The sequence below is a fragment of the Manis javanica genome, chromosome 4, assembly GCF_040802235.1.
Source record: "Manis javanica isolate MJ-LG chromosome 4, MJ_LKY, whole genome shotgun sequence".
Classification (NCBI taxonomy): Eukaryota; Metazoa; Chordata; class Mammalia; order Pholidota; family Manidae; genus Manis; species Manis javanica.
Genome location: NC_133159.1, coordinates 868,839 through 881,800, shown reverse-complemented (window position 1 = coordinate 881,800; position 12,962 = coordinate 868,839). Strand labels below are relative to the sequence as shown.

The following is a 12,962-nucleotide window of genomic DNA, read 5'->3' as shown; positions in this document are numbered from 1 at the left end:
TCTGCCCTGTAGAGGCCCATCTGAAGGTCCAGGATACAGCACATTTTCTTCCTGCCCCACCAGCACTGCCCACCCAGATGCCCCTCCTGTCTTCCTGTCTCAGCACTCAGCTGCTCAGACACCATGGTGTCATTCCTGCTTCCTCCATGCCCACAAACCGCCACAAGGCCTGTCACTGCAGAGTATGTGGCCCTGTCCAGCCTGCCCAGCCCACCATGCTGCCCTCCACTGGCTCACCCTGCTGCAAGGAGCCAGAGGGGCTCGTGTCCCAGTTTGGACTCCCCAGTGGTCCCCATTTCCACCCAACAGGACCCACCCCCCCCTCACTGCCACAGGCCCTGAGCACAACAACCACCGCTGCCCAGCAGAAGGACTGGGACACCAGCCACAGCCTCCTCCTTTCCGAGTTTATATTTTTCTAAGAAGTAGCTGATAAATGCCAATGGCTGTTTTTACAGGGAAAGAAAAGTCGTTCCTCAAATTCGTATGGAATTGCAAGGGACGCCAAATAGCCAAAACAATCCTGAAAAAGAAGAAGAGGGGGAGGACTCACACTTTCCGATTTAAAACCTACTACAAAGTGAAAGTGATCGAAACGGTGTGGTGCTGGCATACAGACAGACAGACCGACGGAATGGCATCGAGAGCCCGGAAACAAACCCTTGCACACATGCTCGACCGATTTTTGACAAGGGCACCAAGACTATTCAGTGGGGCCAGGACAGTCCTTTCCACAAATGGTGCTGGAAAACTGGACATCCACATGCAAAAGAAAGAAGCTGGACCCTTACCTCACACCACAAACCAAAATTAACACAGAATGGATCAAAAAGCATAAAACCTCACACTATAAAACTCTTAGAAGAAAACATAGGAGGAAACCTTCATAAAGTTAGACTTTGGAATGGCTTCTCAAATATAACACCACGAACAGAAGTAACAAAGAAAGAGAAATGGGAAAAGAGGTAAGTTGAACTTGAATCAAAATTTAAAACATTTGTGCATCAAAGGACACTATCAATAGAAGTCAAGGCAACTGACAGACGGAAGAAAATATCTGCAAATCACATATCTGATAAGGGTCTAGTGTCCAGAATATACAAAGAGCTCTCACAACTCAGTAAAGTCCACCACAGCAAAAGACAAGTTCAAACATGGACAGAGGAGTTGAACAGACGGTCGCCCAGAGCAGACGCACTCGGGCAATAAGCCCGTGACAAGGTGCTCGCAACGCCTGCCCGACCACAGCGAGAACCTCTTCACACCCACTAGGACGGAGAGACTCACAAAGGCAGATAGTAGCAAGTGTAGGCGAGGATGTGGAGCGGTTGCAGCCCTGCACATCGCTGGGGGGGGGTGTGAAATAGTTCCGCTGCTGTGAGAAACAGTTTGGCGGCTCCTCAGGTTAAACATACAGCGGCCATCTGACCCCACTCCTAGGCAAATACCCTAAAGAACTGAAAGCGGGTGTTCAAACAAAAACTTGTGTGCTCATGTCGGGAGCAGCTCTAATCCCAGTGGCCAAGAGGTGGCAACAGCCCGAGTGTCCATCAGCAGCTGAACGGATAAGCCCTACATGATGCATCTGTGAAAGATAATGGGTGATTCAGCCATGAACGGGAATGAAGCATACATGCTGCAGCAGGGGTGAAGCCTGAGAACATGATGCTCAGTGAGAGAAGCCGGACACGGAATACCACATGTCGCATGATTCTGCTTACATCAGACACCTAGAGCAGGCCAAGCCACGGGGCAGACACAGATTGGCGGCGGCCGGGCCAGGGCAGGAGGCAGGGACTAGGGAGTGGCTGCTCCATGGGACAGAACTTCCTTTTGGAGTGACAAGAGGGTTCTGGGACCAGACACAGGCGGTGCTGCACCTGATCAGGATGCACTGAAGCCACTGGACCGTGCACTTCAAAAGGGGTTAAGTGGTCACTTCCGTGTTGTGTGTATCTCACCATGATTTAAAACAAAAAGTAGCCAATGAGGCAGAACACCATGTAGGGGAACCAGTAAGGCATCAGGACTGCGAGAGGGGTCACCCCTCCTTGTGAGGGGGACGCAAGTGCCCCACGGGGAGGGGCCTCCTTGTGCAGCTCCCGTGCCCCGAGCCGAGCTGGAGTGGGTTTGAACATTGGCCCTCGGCCGCAGCCTGAGTTCCTTGCCCTCATGAGAGGAGCGGTGCAGTGGGGTCTCCTGGGGTCTGTGACCAGGAAGCAGGCCCAGAGGAACAGCCATTCCCGCTGGGCACCCCAGGGGCCAGGGCACTCCCCTGTCAATACCCAGGGGGCACAGTGTGACAGATGTGACAGGACAGTTTGTGAATGACATGGCACAGGATGTGGTGTGATTCAGCATGCAACACAGTGTGGCCTGTGTGATGCAGTGTGGCATGCCTTGGCACTCTAAGTGGCTGCTTGGTGGCAGGGGCAGCTCTGGGCCTGTGTGTCCCTGAGGACTGGCACCCCTGCCCCTCTGTGCCACTGTCTTGGCTCTGTCCTGCTGGCCCTGCTTCTGGTGAAGGCTGCCCGATGGCTGCCCACCTGCTGGAAATGGCCCCACATAGCATCTTCATGTCCGATGACTTCAGGCCAGCTTCCCGAGGCGGGAGGGTATTCTAGGGCACATGGTTCCGGCTCTGGGTCCATCTTCAGGCCAGCCCCCACCTGGCTGGGCCCACAGGGCAGTGGGCCAGCAAAGCTTTGTCTGCCTCAGGCACTTGCAGGGACTGGACCGCCCACCCTCCTCCTGCCTGCTGGCGCCACAGGTGCTGTTTACCTGGCAGTGCTGGCAGGGATGAGTCCTGGGGCATCATCTTCAGGGAGATGAATCCCCAGAATAGCTGAGTGCCCCTCCCCCTGCCAGAGCCCTGGAAGGGGGAGGCAAGGAGAGCCAGAGACCAGGGGTCCGACAGCCCTGAAAGCAGCCCCCTCCTGTTCCCCCGGAGAAACCACTGTGATCCCTACAGCTGCCAGCCCATCAGTTCCTGCTCATGTCTGCAGTGGGAACTGGGGGGCAGTGTTCAGGTTGCCCCCACTTTGTGGGGCATCGGGCCTGGCTCAGGCTAGGGTGGAAGCAGGAGGCTCAATCACACTGCAAAGGCCTGCGGCCCACTAGGGGTGTGCGTGGCACTGGAGCTGTGTCCCTACTTCCCCAGGGACCTCTCCCCAGGCATGCCCAGGCCTATAGGTGGCACCTGAGGGTAGAAGGCTCTGCCAGGCCAGGGAAGAGCAGGGCAGGGGCATCCAGAAGGGGTCTGGAGGGCTCAGAGCCCAAGGCCTGGCTGGGGCAGTGGCTGCCTCTGGGCCAGCCCTCCTCATGCCCCAGGCCCCACTCCAGTCCAGGTCCCTCCTACTCTGGGCAGGGAGGCCTCTCTGTCCCCTCCCCTCTCTGGACTCCCCTCTCATCATGTGTGGGGGTCCAGGTCTGGGGGTGCACCTCTCTGCCCCTCAGTCTCCCTGGGGCTCTCTGGGGCTCCCAGGGGCTCTGCACCTCGCTGCCTCTATCCCAAGTCCCAGACCTGGCCCAGGATGCACTGGGCATTGCTGGCAGACACACTCCCGGGCTGGGCGGGTGACTGCCCAGCCTTCTGCAGGCAGCTGGGAGAACAATTGTGGCCTCCCTGCCAAGAGAGCCGCCCAGGCCCAGACAGGAAATGGGTTTGGGGGCTGGGAGGATGGGAGCCCTGACTGTCCCTTGGGCACCCTCAGTGGCGCACCCTCTCACCCCATCCCTGGAAGCTGCCTCTGTCCACCCCCCAGGAGCAGGGCACAGGCCAGGATCCCTGACCTCAGTCTGGGGGGAGCCTGGGGCCTGGGCCTGTGTGGGCCTCGAACTCAACAACCACAGAGGCTGTGCTTATCAGTCACTGAGCTGTTGCCCTGATCTTGTGCTTAGCCAGAGGCAGGTGGGGACACCCTGTACCCCCGCCACCCCCAACCCCATGACAGCACTTGCCTTTGTTCTGGGTACTGCGTGTTGTCCCAGCAGACCTCTCACCAAGGCCCCTCCAATCCCTGCCTCCATGCGAGGCCTTCCAGGGCCTTCCTGGGGCACATGCAGACGTCTCAGAGGCTTTGGAGCACTGTGGCTGCCGAGCTGGGGGGATGGGAGGGTGGACCCCCAACAGTTCCCTGCCAGGCAGAGAGAAGGAGGTGCCCCTGGGAAGCAGGGACAGGCAGGAGCTGCACCCGGTTGGGCCTGAACCTGGGCACCTGCTCCTGGGCTCATCCCCCAAGCTCATCAGTGGCTTCTTTCCACATATGCTGGTTTGAGTTCTGCCATGTGCCACCCTGAGTCTGGCCGGACCCCCTTGCCCATGTGGGGCGAATGCTGCCCTCCCTGCTCCCAGGTACACCTTTCTGTGTTAGAGAGGCCCGTGTTTTCAACCAAAGATTCTCACTCCACCGGCGGTGATGCTGAAGAGCCCCTGGTCTGGGCTTGTCCTGGCACAGGGAGCCCGAGGGTGCAGCAGGCCCCACACCAAGGCAGCCGGGTGACCACACCAACCCACCCCCTGCACCCATGCAGCCTGCTGCCCAGAGGGCTCTGCCACACCCCCTTCCTACTGGCCGCTGGCTCTCCCCATGCCCCTCCCAGCAGATCTGCCCCGGGCCAGGTGGACTTGCTGTCAGGGGCCTGGGCTTCCATGACCACCACCCCCATGGGCACTCGGGAAGTGTTTGTATGCTGAGGGAAGGAATGAGGAGCAGGTCTTCTCACTACCCTGACCCTGTTCTGCCACCAAAGCCCCTGGAAGCCTGCAGGAGCTAATTAGCACTTCTGGCTTGTCTGCACTCTGTGCCCCCACCACCTCTAGGATCCGGTTCCTGTCCCGCCTACTGGAAGCAAAGACAGGATGACTGTGATGGTGACGGGAACGGAGAAACAGACAGAGCTTTGAAGGACAAAGAACATGGACAGACCCTGCAGAAGCCCCCCGCAGCTCTGAGACCCCTTCAAAGCCAGGCTTCAGCACAGTAGGCATAGGCCCTGGTCACGTGCACTGATTGGATAATTCAGATTTTAAAAGACCTACTTTCCCTGCCGACCATTTCCTGATAAAGAGCAGATAGGGCTGGGCATCTGAATTATGCATTTGCACTCCTCAAGTTTTAGAGACCACTGGGCACTGAGCCAGGCTGCGGGCAGCATCCTTCACCCTCCAGCCATGCTCAGCCCTGCAGCTGCCTGGCCGGCCGGCCTCTGAGCTGGGTACAGCTGACCAGGTGCGGCTGGGCACTCAGGACTTCAGGCTAAGCCCTAAGCCACTTATCAGGGGAGGACCACGAAATCAGAAGACGCTTGGGTTCCTGGCCAGCTGGGCACAAGCTCTCCATGGAAGGGCAGTGGGTCCACCCTTGGTCCTGATTTGTGCCCACCTAGGAGGCAGCTAGGCAGTGGGTAGGGCATAAAAACAGCCAGAAACCTGCACGGAAGAGATGGCGGGGAGGGCAGGGAGGGCAGGGTCCCCAGAGCATCTTTCAGACTGAGAGAGAAAACTTTACAAGGACAGCAGTCTGGTCCGGGCGGCTTCTCAGCGAAAGCAACAGAGACCCCCTTGATTCCCGCTCTGCCAGGCGCTCACTCCCTAAACTCACTCCCCCTTGCTTGCTTGCTGTGCGCGTGGAAATGCTGCAGATAAGGAAGAAGAAAGATACATGTCTCTCCCCTTGCCTTTGTTCGGGACTCAGACCTTGGGAGATGACTCCCCCTCCTGAGCCCGTCAGTGTGAAATTAAAACCTCAGCACTCCAAGACCTGCGAGTGCCGCTTGGTTCTTCCGTCAGCCGTCCAGTCCAGGTTCTTCAGGTTTTTCTGTAACAAGACCCTTAAGGCCAAAGGGCCCTGGCTGGAAGCTGGAAGCTCCTGAGGGATCTGAGGACTGACCAAGGCCCCCGGGGCCAGAGGGGACTGGCCTAGAGTGGCAGGAGGACCCCTGGAACCCTGGTGGTCAGGCCAGTGTGCCCTGGAGAGGGGGAGGCTCAGGCTGTGTGGGAGGGTCTGGGACCGAGGACCTGGGGCTCCTGCTCCTTCACTCTTGCCTTTTCTTCAACTTTGCCCCTCACACCCTGTCCATAAACCCATAAATGAGGCTTTCAGGCCCTGGGCCACAGGGCAAGTTACAGAGAAGCCTGGCCGCACCCCACAGACACACAATTAGCTGGGGCACCAGGGCTGCACCCAAAACCTTGGACGGCTGGGGTGGGCACTTGCCTGCAGCCCTGGTGCCCCTGGAGCTGTGCCTGGCCAGCTTGCTGATGGCCTGTGGGGCAGGGGGCCCTGGGCCAGCCCCACCAGCCACTCTGCTGCCCAGTCCGGCCTGCAGCCTGCTGCTCACCATGGCCCTTGGGTGGGGTGACAGGAACCCGGGATGGTAGGATTAGGGTTCGGAGGGTTCCCGGCCTCCTGCTGCCCCCACAGCACACAGGTCTCCATGGAGACCACTTGGCCCCTGCCCACTCCCTTCTGCACTGCTGCCACCTCTGCCTCCCCTCCCTGCCATTCACATCTTCCTTCGCCTCCCTCTCCCCCTGCTTCTCTCTCTCCTTCTCACTCCCACTTTCCTAAGTCCTGGACTTAGGTGGGCACTGAAGGCTGGCATCAGACTTGCTGGATTTGGAGGGCTGCCTCTGACCCTGAGACTGGAGCCTTGTACCGTTGTTTCTGGGCCCATCTGCCAATGTGGGCACTTGGCATCATCTATCTCCTCCTCTCTAGCAGTGGGCAATGCTGCAGAGGCCCCCACACCCCTGCCCAAGGCGCCAGCCTTGTCCTGGACAGTGACCATTTTGTTCTGATGCCCCGCTGCCCCTCTGGCCCTCATCTGGGTCTTGGCCCCCTTACCTGGAGCACACCCCTTCTGCCCATCCCATAAGCATTCCCTGAGGGCCCACTGTGTGCCCCGCACCCTCCTCTGTGGGCTAAGCAGTGGGCAAGGGAGTTAAAGTGCCATCCTCAGCAGGGGAAGCTGGCAAGGGGCAAAGCAGCCTGTGAGCAGAGCACGTGAGGCCGTGGGACTGAGCACTCTGAAGGGAGACAAAGCTGCCAAGACCCTGGGCACGAACAGGGGGGCTAGGGGAGACCTCTCTGCAAGGGTGACTGGCGGTTAGTGGGGAGACCCTTCCAGGCAGAGGGAGCCACAGGGCCCAAAGGCCAGAGCGCACGACTTGGTGGCTTTTGTGTTTAAGATGGGCCCAGAGGCCGGGGCAGCGGGTAATGGGAACTGTCCACAGCTTTAAATGGAATGCTGTGATTGACACTCAGTTCTTGTCAGCTGAGAAGGGGGACATCCCTGCTGGGGCGGGGCTGCAGTGGCTTGGTGGGGGTCAGAGCCCACGTGGGGTTAGGAGGGCGGGGTGATTGTGATCATGGGGGACTGTTTACAGGGGGTAGTTTGTGTATGTGCATACATACACATGCATGTTTGTACCTGTACGCTGGTCTGTATGCAGACAGGGACTAGAAGCCATGACATCTCACTAGCCCTGAGCACACCCAGTACATGGATCCTAGCTTCTTCATACCATTCCGCACTACCTTAGAGAAATGGCTGAGTTCAGGGCTCGGGCAGGGAGGGGCTAAGAGCCTAGAGCATTCTGTGCCAGGGATTAAGGAAGGGTTCTAAGAGTTCAGGGGTCATGTCTGTGTTCTGGAAGGACTGGGAGGGGGAGGAGCAGGGAGTGCAGCCCTCCAGTGGGTAGGAAGGTGTGTGTTCTACGCTGGAGTGGATAGTCCTCTAGACACAAATATACACACACACACAGAGTTAGAGACATCGCTGCAGCTGGGAAAGAAGCTGGGAAGGACGGGGGTGCCCTGGTTTAAGGGGATAGCCGTGTGTGCTGGGTATGTTCTCCAGCCTCTTTTAGCCAAGCCATGGAGGCCCGGAGGAGACAGGGTCCTGGATTGGTCTGGAAAAGGCAACACAGGGAGGGCCAGGGGTGGGGATGAGCTGGTTGGAAGGGGATGTCAGGGTGGAGACTGCAGGCCCTGGCAACAAAGAATTCACTGGGATGGAGAGTTACTGGACGTGGAGGGCCAGAATTCAGCTGGAAAGACAGAGGTGGTGGCCAGGACTTGACATTCCAGAGGTTTCTACAGGCTGTGCCATCTGACCCATGTCCACCTTCCCTTCCTACACCTGAAGGGTCTTCAGTCCGCAGCTGCCCAGCTTACTTCTCAGGGTCCACCACTTCCCTCCCGACAGTCTCCCGCGGTCACACCTCCCTGCCCAGGTGTCTGTTCCCGACAGGAATGCCCTGGGAGCAGCCGCAGAGGCCACACTGCCCGCACCTGCTCGCGCTCGCTGGAACCTCAGGGGCAGCTCGGAGGGCAGGCGCTGCCCACCTCACCCAGCGGCGCCACCTTCGCCTGAGGAATCGGTCAGCTCCGGCGACCCCACCGCTTGAGGGTCGGCCTTCGCTCGGCATGTGTGCCTATGGGGCACAGGCGCGGGGTGCAGGAGCCGTTATGGGGCGCAGAATGCTGGGTGAGTATGCCAGGTGTGGGGCAGAGTGCAAATGCGGGGGCAGGGGCGGGGCGAAGAGGGATCCGGCTCCCTCCACCGGCGTCAGCTGGTCTGGATACCGAGCCGGCCAGTGACAGGCTGGCCCACCCCAGCTCAGGGTCCTGCGGGGCACCCTGGGGCGCGGAGCCCAGCGCTGGCAAGGGGCGTGCCAGGCCTCGCGGCTGCGGAGCGCAGCGCCTACGGCGCAGCGCGGCCCATTTAATCGGCACGCGCACGCGCGCGGCGGGTTGGTGAGGTCAGGAGGTGCGCGGACGTGCGCGCGCCGGCACCGAGGCCGAGAGTGCGTGCGCGCATCGTGCGCGGGGACGCAGCGTGGGGTTTCCCGAGGCTGCGGGCAGGGGCCGCCGCGCCCATCCCGATGGCTGGAGGCGTCTGAGGGGCGGACGGAGTCTGCGGCGGAGTGGGCGCGGGCGCGGGCGCGGGCGCGGGAGCGGACCAGGCACCGCGGGACCGGACGGAACCTCCCCGGCGCACCTGCCCGCAGCCCCCGCGGAGCGCCCAGAGCGCGACCCCTTTCCGGAGCGGCGGCGAGGAGGCCGAGGCGGCGGGGTGCGGGCGCGTCAGGCGGAACGAGGCGCCGAGGTGAGCGCGGCGGCCCCGGCCCGCCCAGCGCCCGCGGGCCGCCCCGCCCCCACCCCGCCGCCGGCTGGGTCGGCCGGTCGGGGCTGGCGGGGACCCTGCGGCCGTCGGCCTGTGTGGGCCGAGGTTGCGGCCCGGTGCCCCGGCCCCGGGACAGGGGTCTGGGGCCTTGGGTCATAGGTCTGGGGTCCAGAGTTTGGGCTCAGGGGTCCTGGGTTGGGGGCCGAGTCTGGGGTCTTCAGGCCTGGGTTTGGGGTCCTGGGTCCAGGCTCCTGGTCCGGGTTTGGGTCCTGGGTCCTGGGTCCTGGGTCCAGGCCTCTGGCTCGGGCTCTGTAACTTGGGTGCAGGCCGCGGTCCTGGGGCCCACGGCCGGGGCCCGGAGGCCGCGGGCCGAGGCCGGCCCCCGGGGCTGGGCGCCGCGCGGGGGTCCCCAGGCCCGGCGTCCCCTCCGGAGCGCCGGGCGGCTGGCCGGGCCGCGAGAACAAAGAGCAGCGGGGCTCTGCAGCGGGTTGTGCTGTTCGCCCTTCGCTTCGGAAGAACGTCGTGTTTGCACCTTTTCGGGAGACTTTGAAGTTAGGGCTTGGTAGCCACACGAAGAAGGGGGACAGTGAAATGGGGAAACTCCGCCCGTGGAAATTCGGGGGATTTATGGCAGAAACAGATGTGCCTGAAGACCGAAACGGTGCGACACTCGGCCCTTTTCTTTCTACGGGAAAGTGGGAGGTCGCCCCATTGCGAGCCCTTCCTCGTTTTCCCCGTCGCCGGTGCGAAGCCTGCGTGCGGGGCGGGTGCCGGCTGGCGGACCGGAGGCCCGGGCGGGGGTCGCTGCGCCCCCACCCCCTCGGCTCCTGCTCCCCTGCCGCCGCCCCGCCCTCCTTCCACCCCGCGCCCCAATGAATGGCTCGCAGGCCCTGCCGCCCCAAGATGGCGCGCCGCCGCCCTCCATTGTCCGCCGCCGCGCGCTCCCAGGCTGCCTCCCGGCCCGACGGTGCCGTGGGCCCGGGTCACGTTCTTCGGAAGGATCGCGGCGGGGGGGAGGGAGGAAGTCGCCGGGGCTGGGTGCCCTCCTCCGGCCGAGCCTGCTCTCTGGGATCTGCGGGTAGGCGGGGGAGGGGCGTACCGCCGGGCGGTGGCTGAGCCTTGGACTTGTGAAAAATCCCGTGTTTTCCTTTGCGAATTGACGTTTGATTCAAAAGGCCTTTAAATCATGGGCAGCCATGGAGGTAGTGTTAGCGTTACCTGCCCAGCTCGTGCTTGTGGATGCTTCTCACTTAGCGTTGGAGATTAATTTCCTGAAGGAAAACGGCGATGGGATTTCTATTCTGCGATGGGAAACTGGACATTAACAGCTGTAGAGTACGTTACTGAGTTGATGCGTAGACCAAGTAGCTGTCTTAACCTGTGGTTTTGGTTTGGAGATATTCGTGGGTTTTTGGATTTTCCTTTTGCTCTCTGATAACAGTGATATCAAATAATATTTGATGATTAAGCAGTTGCCTGTGAGGTTATTAACCGAGGAAGTATGTAGGTCATTTTTCACGATTAGCAAATAAGTGGAAGTATTTTGTTAGAAGTTCCATATTGAATAAGGTCTTCAGAGCATTGTCACCGATAAGATTTCTGCATGAGTGTTTGGGTTCTCCTTTGGAGCTGTAGTCGTTCTTGGGTTGGAGGGGTACTTTATTTGAAAATAAGGTTTTCCGTTTGCATTTATTAAGATACATAGGGTCTATTCCGGAAGGTATATATTGCAAAAAGAGTGAACAGGCAGTTCCTTTTTTGTTTCCTTACTAATACTGGGTGTGAGGGTGGGGGCAGAGCTGGTACCACCGACTTGGAAACAGGTCTGAGAGCCTCCCCACGGCAGGATTGGGTGGTAGCTTTTGGCTTCATTTAACTTTCTGACAGCGGTCCAGAAGTGGGGTGCAGCTGCAAGGCTCCAAGGCTCACCCGGGCAGTGTCCCGCTGGGGCAGGTTTCCGGCAGCCGTGTGAGGTGGGCTGTAAGGCCTCTTGTCCTCTGAGACGCCCACCTTACCTGCTCCTGGTTCCTCAGGCATGGTAAGTGCTACAAGTTTCTCTAGAAGGCGAGAGGTGAGGAAAGCAAAGTTCAGTTGTGTGATTGCGCCTGTGGCTCACTATCAGTTCTCCATGTTTGAGGGCCGTTTCTAGGGCTACATTTTGTCTTCTGGAACCTCAGGAGTTTGCTTACAGAGGACATTGATCAGCCGTGAAGGTCTGACCGGAATTGCCACTTTATTAAATGAACTCGCGCTCCAGACAAAAGCTATTTCTCTATCCAAGTTCACCACAGCTTATCTCATCAGACGAGTGCTGAGCAGAATGTCCGTGAATGATGCCTTAATAAAGATTTTCTTTCGTATCTTGAATTACTTCTTTTTTGGGGGGAGGTGAAGTAAGTTTCTTCAGATTTATTTTAATCTCAGAAGAGATTTAAAAAGACTACCGAAAGGCTGCAGATTAATGTGCAGTTGACCTTTGAAGAAAAGTTTTAACTGCTTGTGTTCACTTAGCATGGATTTCTTCCAATAAATATATTGGAAAATTTTTTAGAGATTTGTGACAATTTGAAAAAACTCACAGATGAACCATGTTCCTATAAGTACCAAAAAAAATTAAGAGAAAGGTACGTCAGGAGTACATGAAATGCATGTAGGTGCTAGTCTTAAATGATTTGTCACCGTACAATCAGCAGTAGGCTATTAAAGTTTTGGGGAGTCAGAAGTTATACTTGATTTTTGACTGTGTAGGGGTGGGCACCCTTAATCCCTACATTGTTCAAGGGTCAACTATGCTGTCTTTTTTTAACAGAGTGGAACCTTTTTTCAGATCTTTGTCATACCTAGTGACTTCGATTTCAGAGTTTGATTCAGGTGGGTAGACTTACATTGACCCCTTGAGAAATGGACTGGTTTTATGAGGACTTTATTCATTTCTCAAGGCTTTGTTCTGTTACCTTTTACTTTGCTAAAAATATGTCTCTTATCCATTGGTTTGATTGGAAAAGTATTTCTATAAATAGCTTTGAGAAAGGTCTTCAGGATATCTGTAGACTTACCTACCAGCAGTTGACTTTTTAGCTAATATTTTAAAGAATAACACTGATACTACTTTAGCTGTGCAGTATTGTTGATTATAGTTTCCTTTGGCTTGTTTTTTTCTCAGCTCATGTTGGTCTCTAAATTGGATGAAAGTCTTACTGGCTACAGACGTTGGCTTTCAGCATTAGTGGGTTGGTAGCAGATACTCTCAATTTTATTATCTGGACCTGACCATATGGCACGCCGTGTTATTTTGAAAAACCTAGTTAGTGTAAGCCTAGTAAAGCATTGAACAAAAAAGGCTTAAAATTTTCTAATTTTGTGTACATTCTGATTTCAGATTTGTGTTCATTGATAAGAGTGGTTAGAGAAATTATGAATTATGAAGTAGACAGTTCAGCTAAGTGATTTAGTGAACATAGAATGTGGGAATAAAAACAAATTTAAATTGAAACGGAATCAAATAATTTACATAATTTTACAAAACTGAATGTGTAATACTGTTGAAAGAAAGAAACAGTCCAAATATGTGTGGCGTGCGTGTGTGTGTGTGTGTAGAGAGTAATCTAACATCACACCGACTGTTCTGGAAAAGGAATGGAGTACCACTTTTTAAAGCTGTGAGTTTTGTTTCAGAACTTACTTAAGAAATATAGGTCATCTGTAGACATTTGAATTGTCAGTGGATTGGTGGAATGCTAGAATCTTTTCTAAGTCTTTTAACCTTATTCTAATAATGGCAGTGTCTACTGTTAGGTGCACAGCAGTCAATGGATATTACTGCTGGCCTC

General features: G+C 57.0%; 1 protein-coding gene across 1 annotated transcript in view; it reads left to right on the top strand.

The window, feature by feature from the left end:
• The first annotated feature begins 8,859 nt into the window (after positions 1–8,859).
• GNB1 (G protein subunit beta 1) overlaps positions 8,860–12,962 on the top strand; it is a 74,500-nt gene continuing 70,397 nt past the window's right edge. Inside the window, exon 1 of the mRNA XM_036999578.2 lies at positions 8,860–9,114. The gene's annotated coding sequence lies outside the window, so the exon portion shown is untranslated. The remainder of the gene's footprint in view (positions 9,115–12,962) is intronic.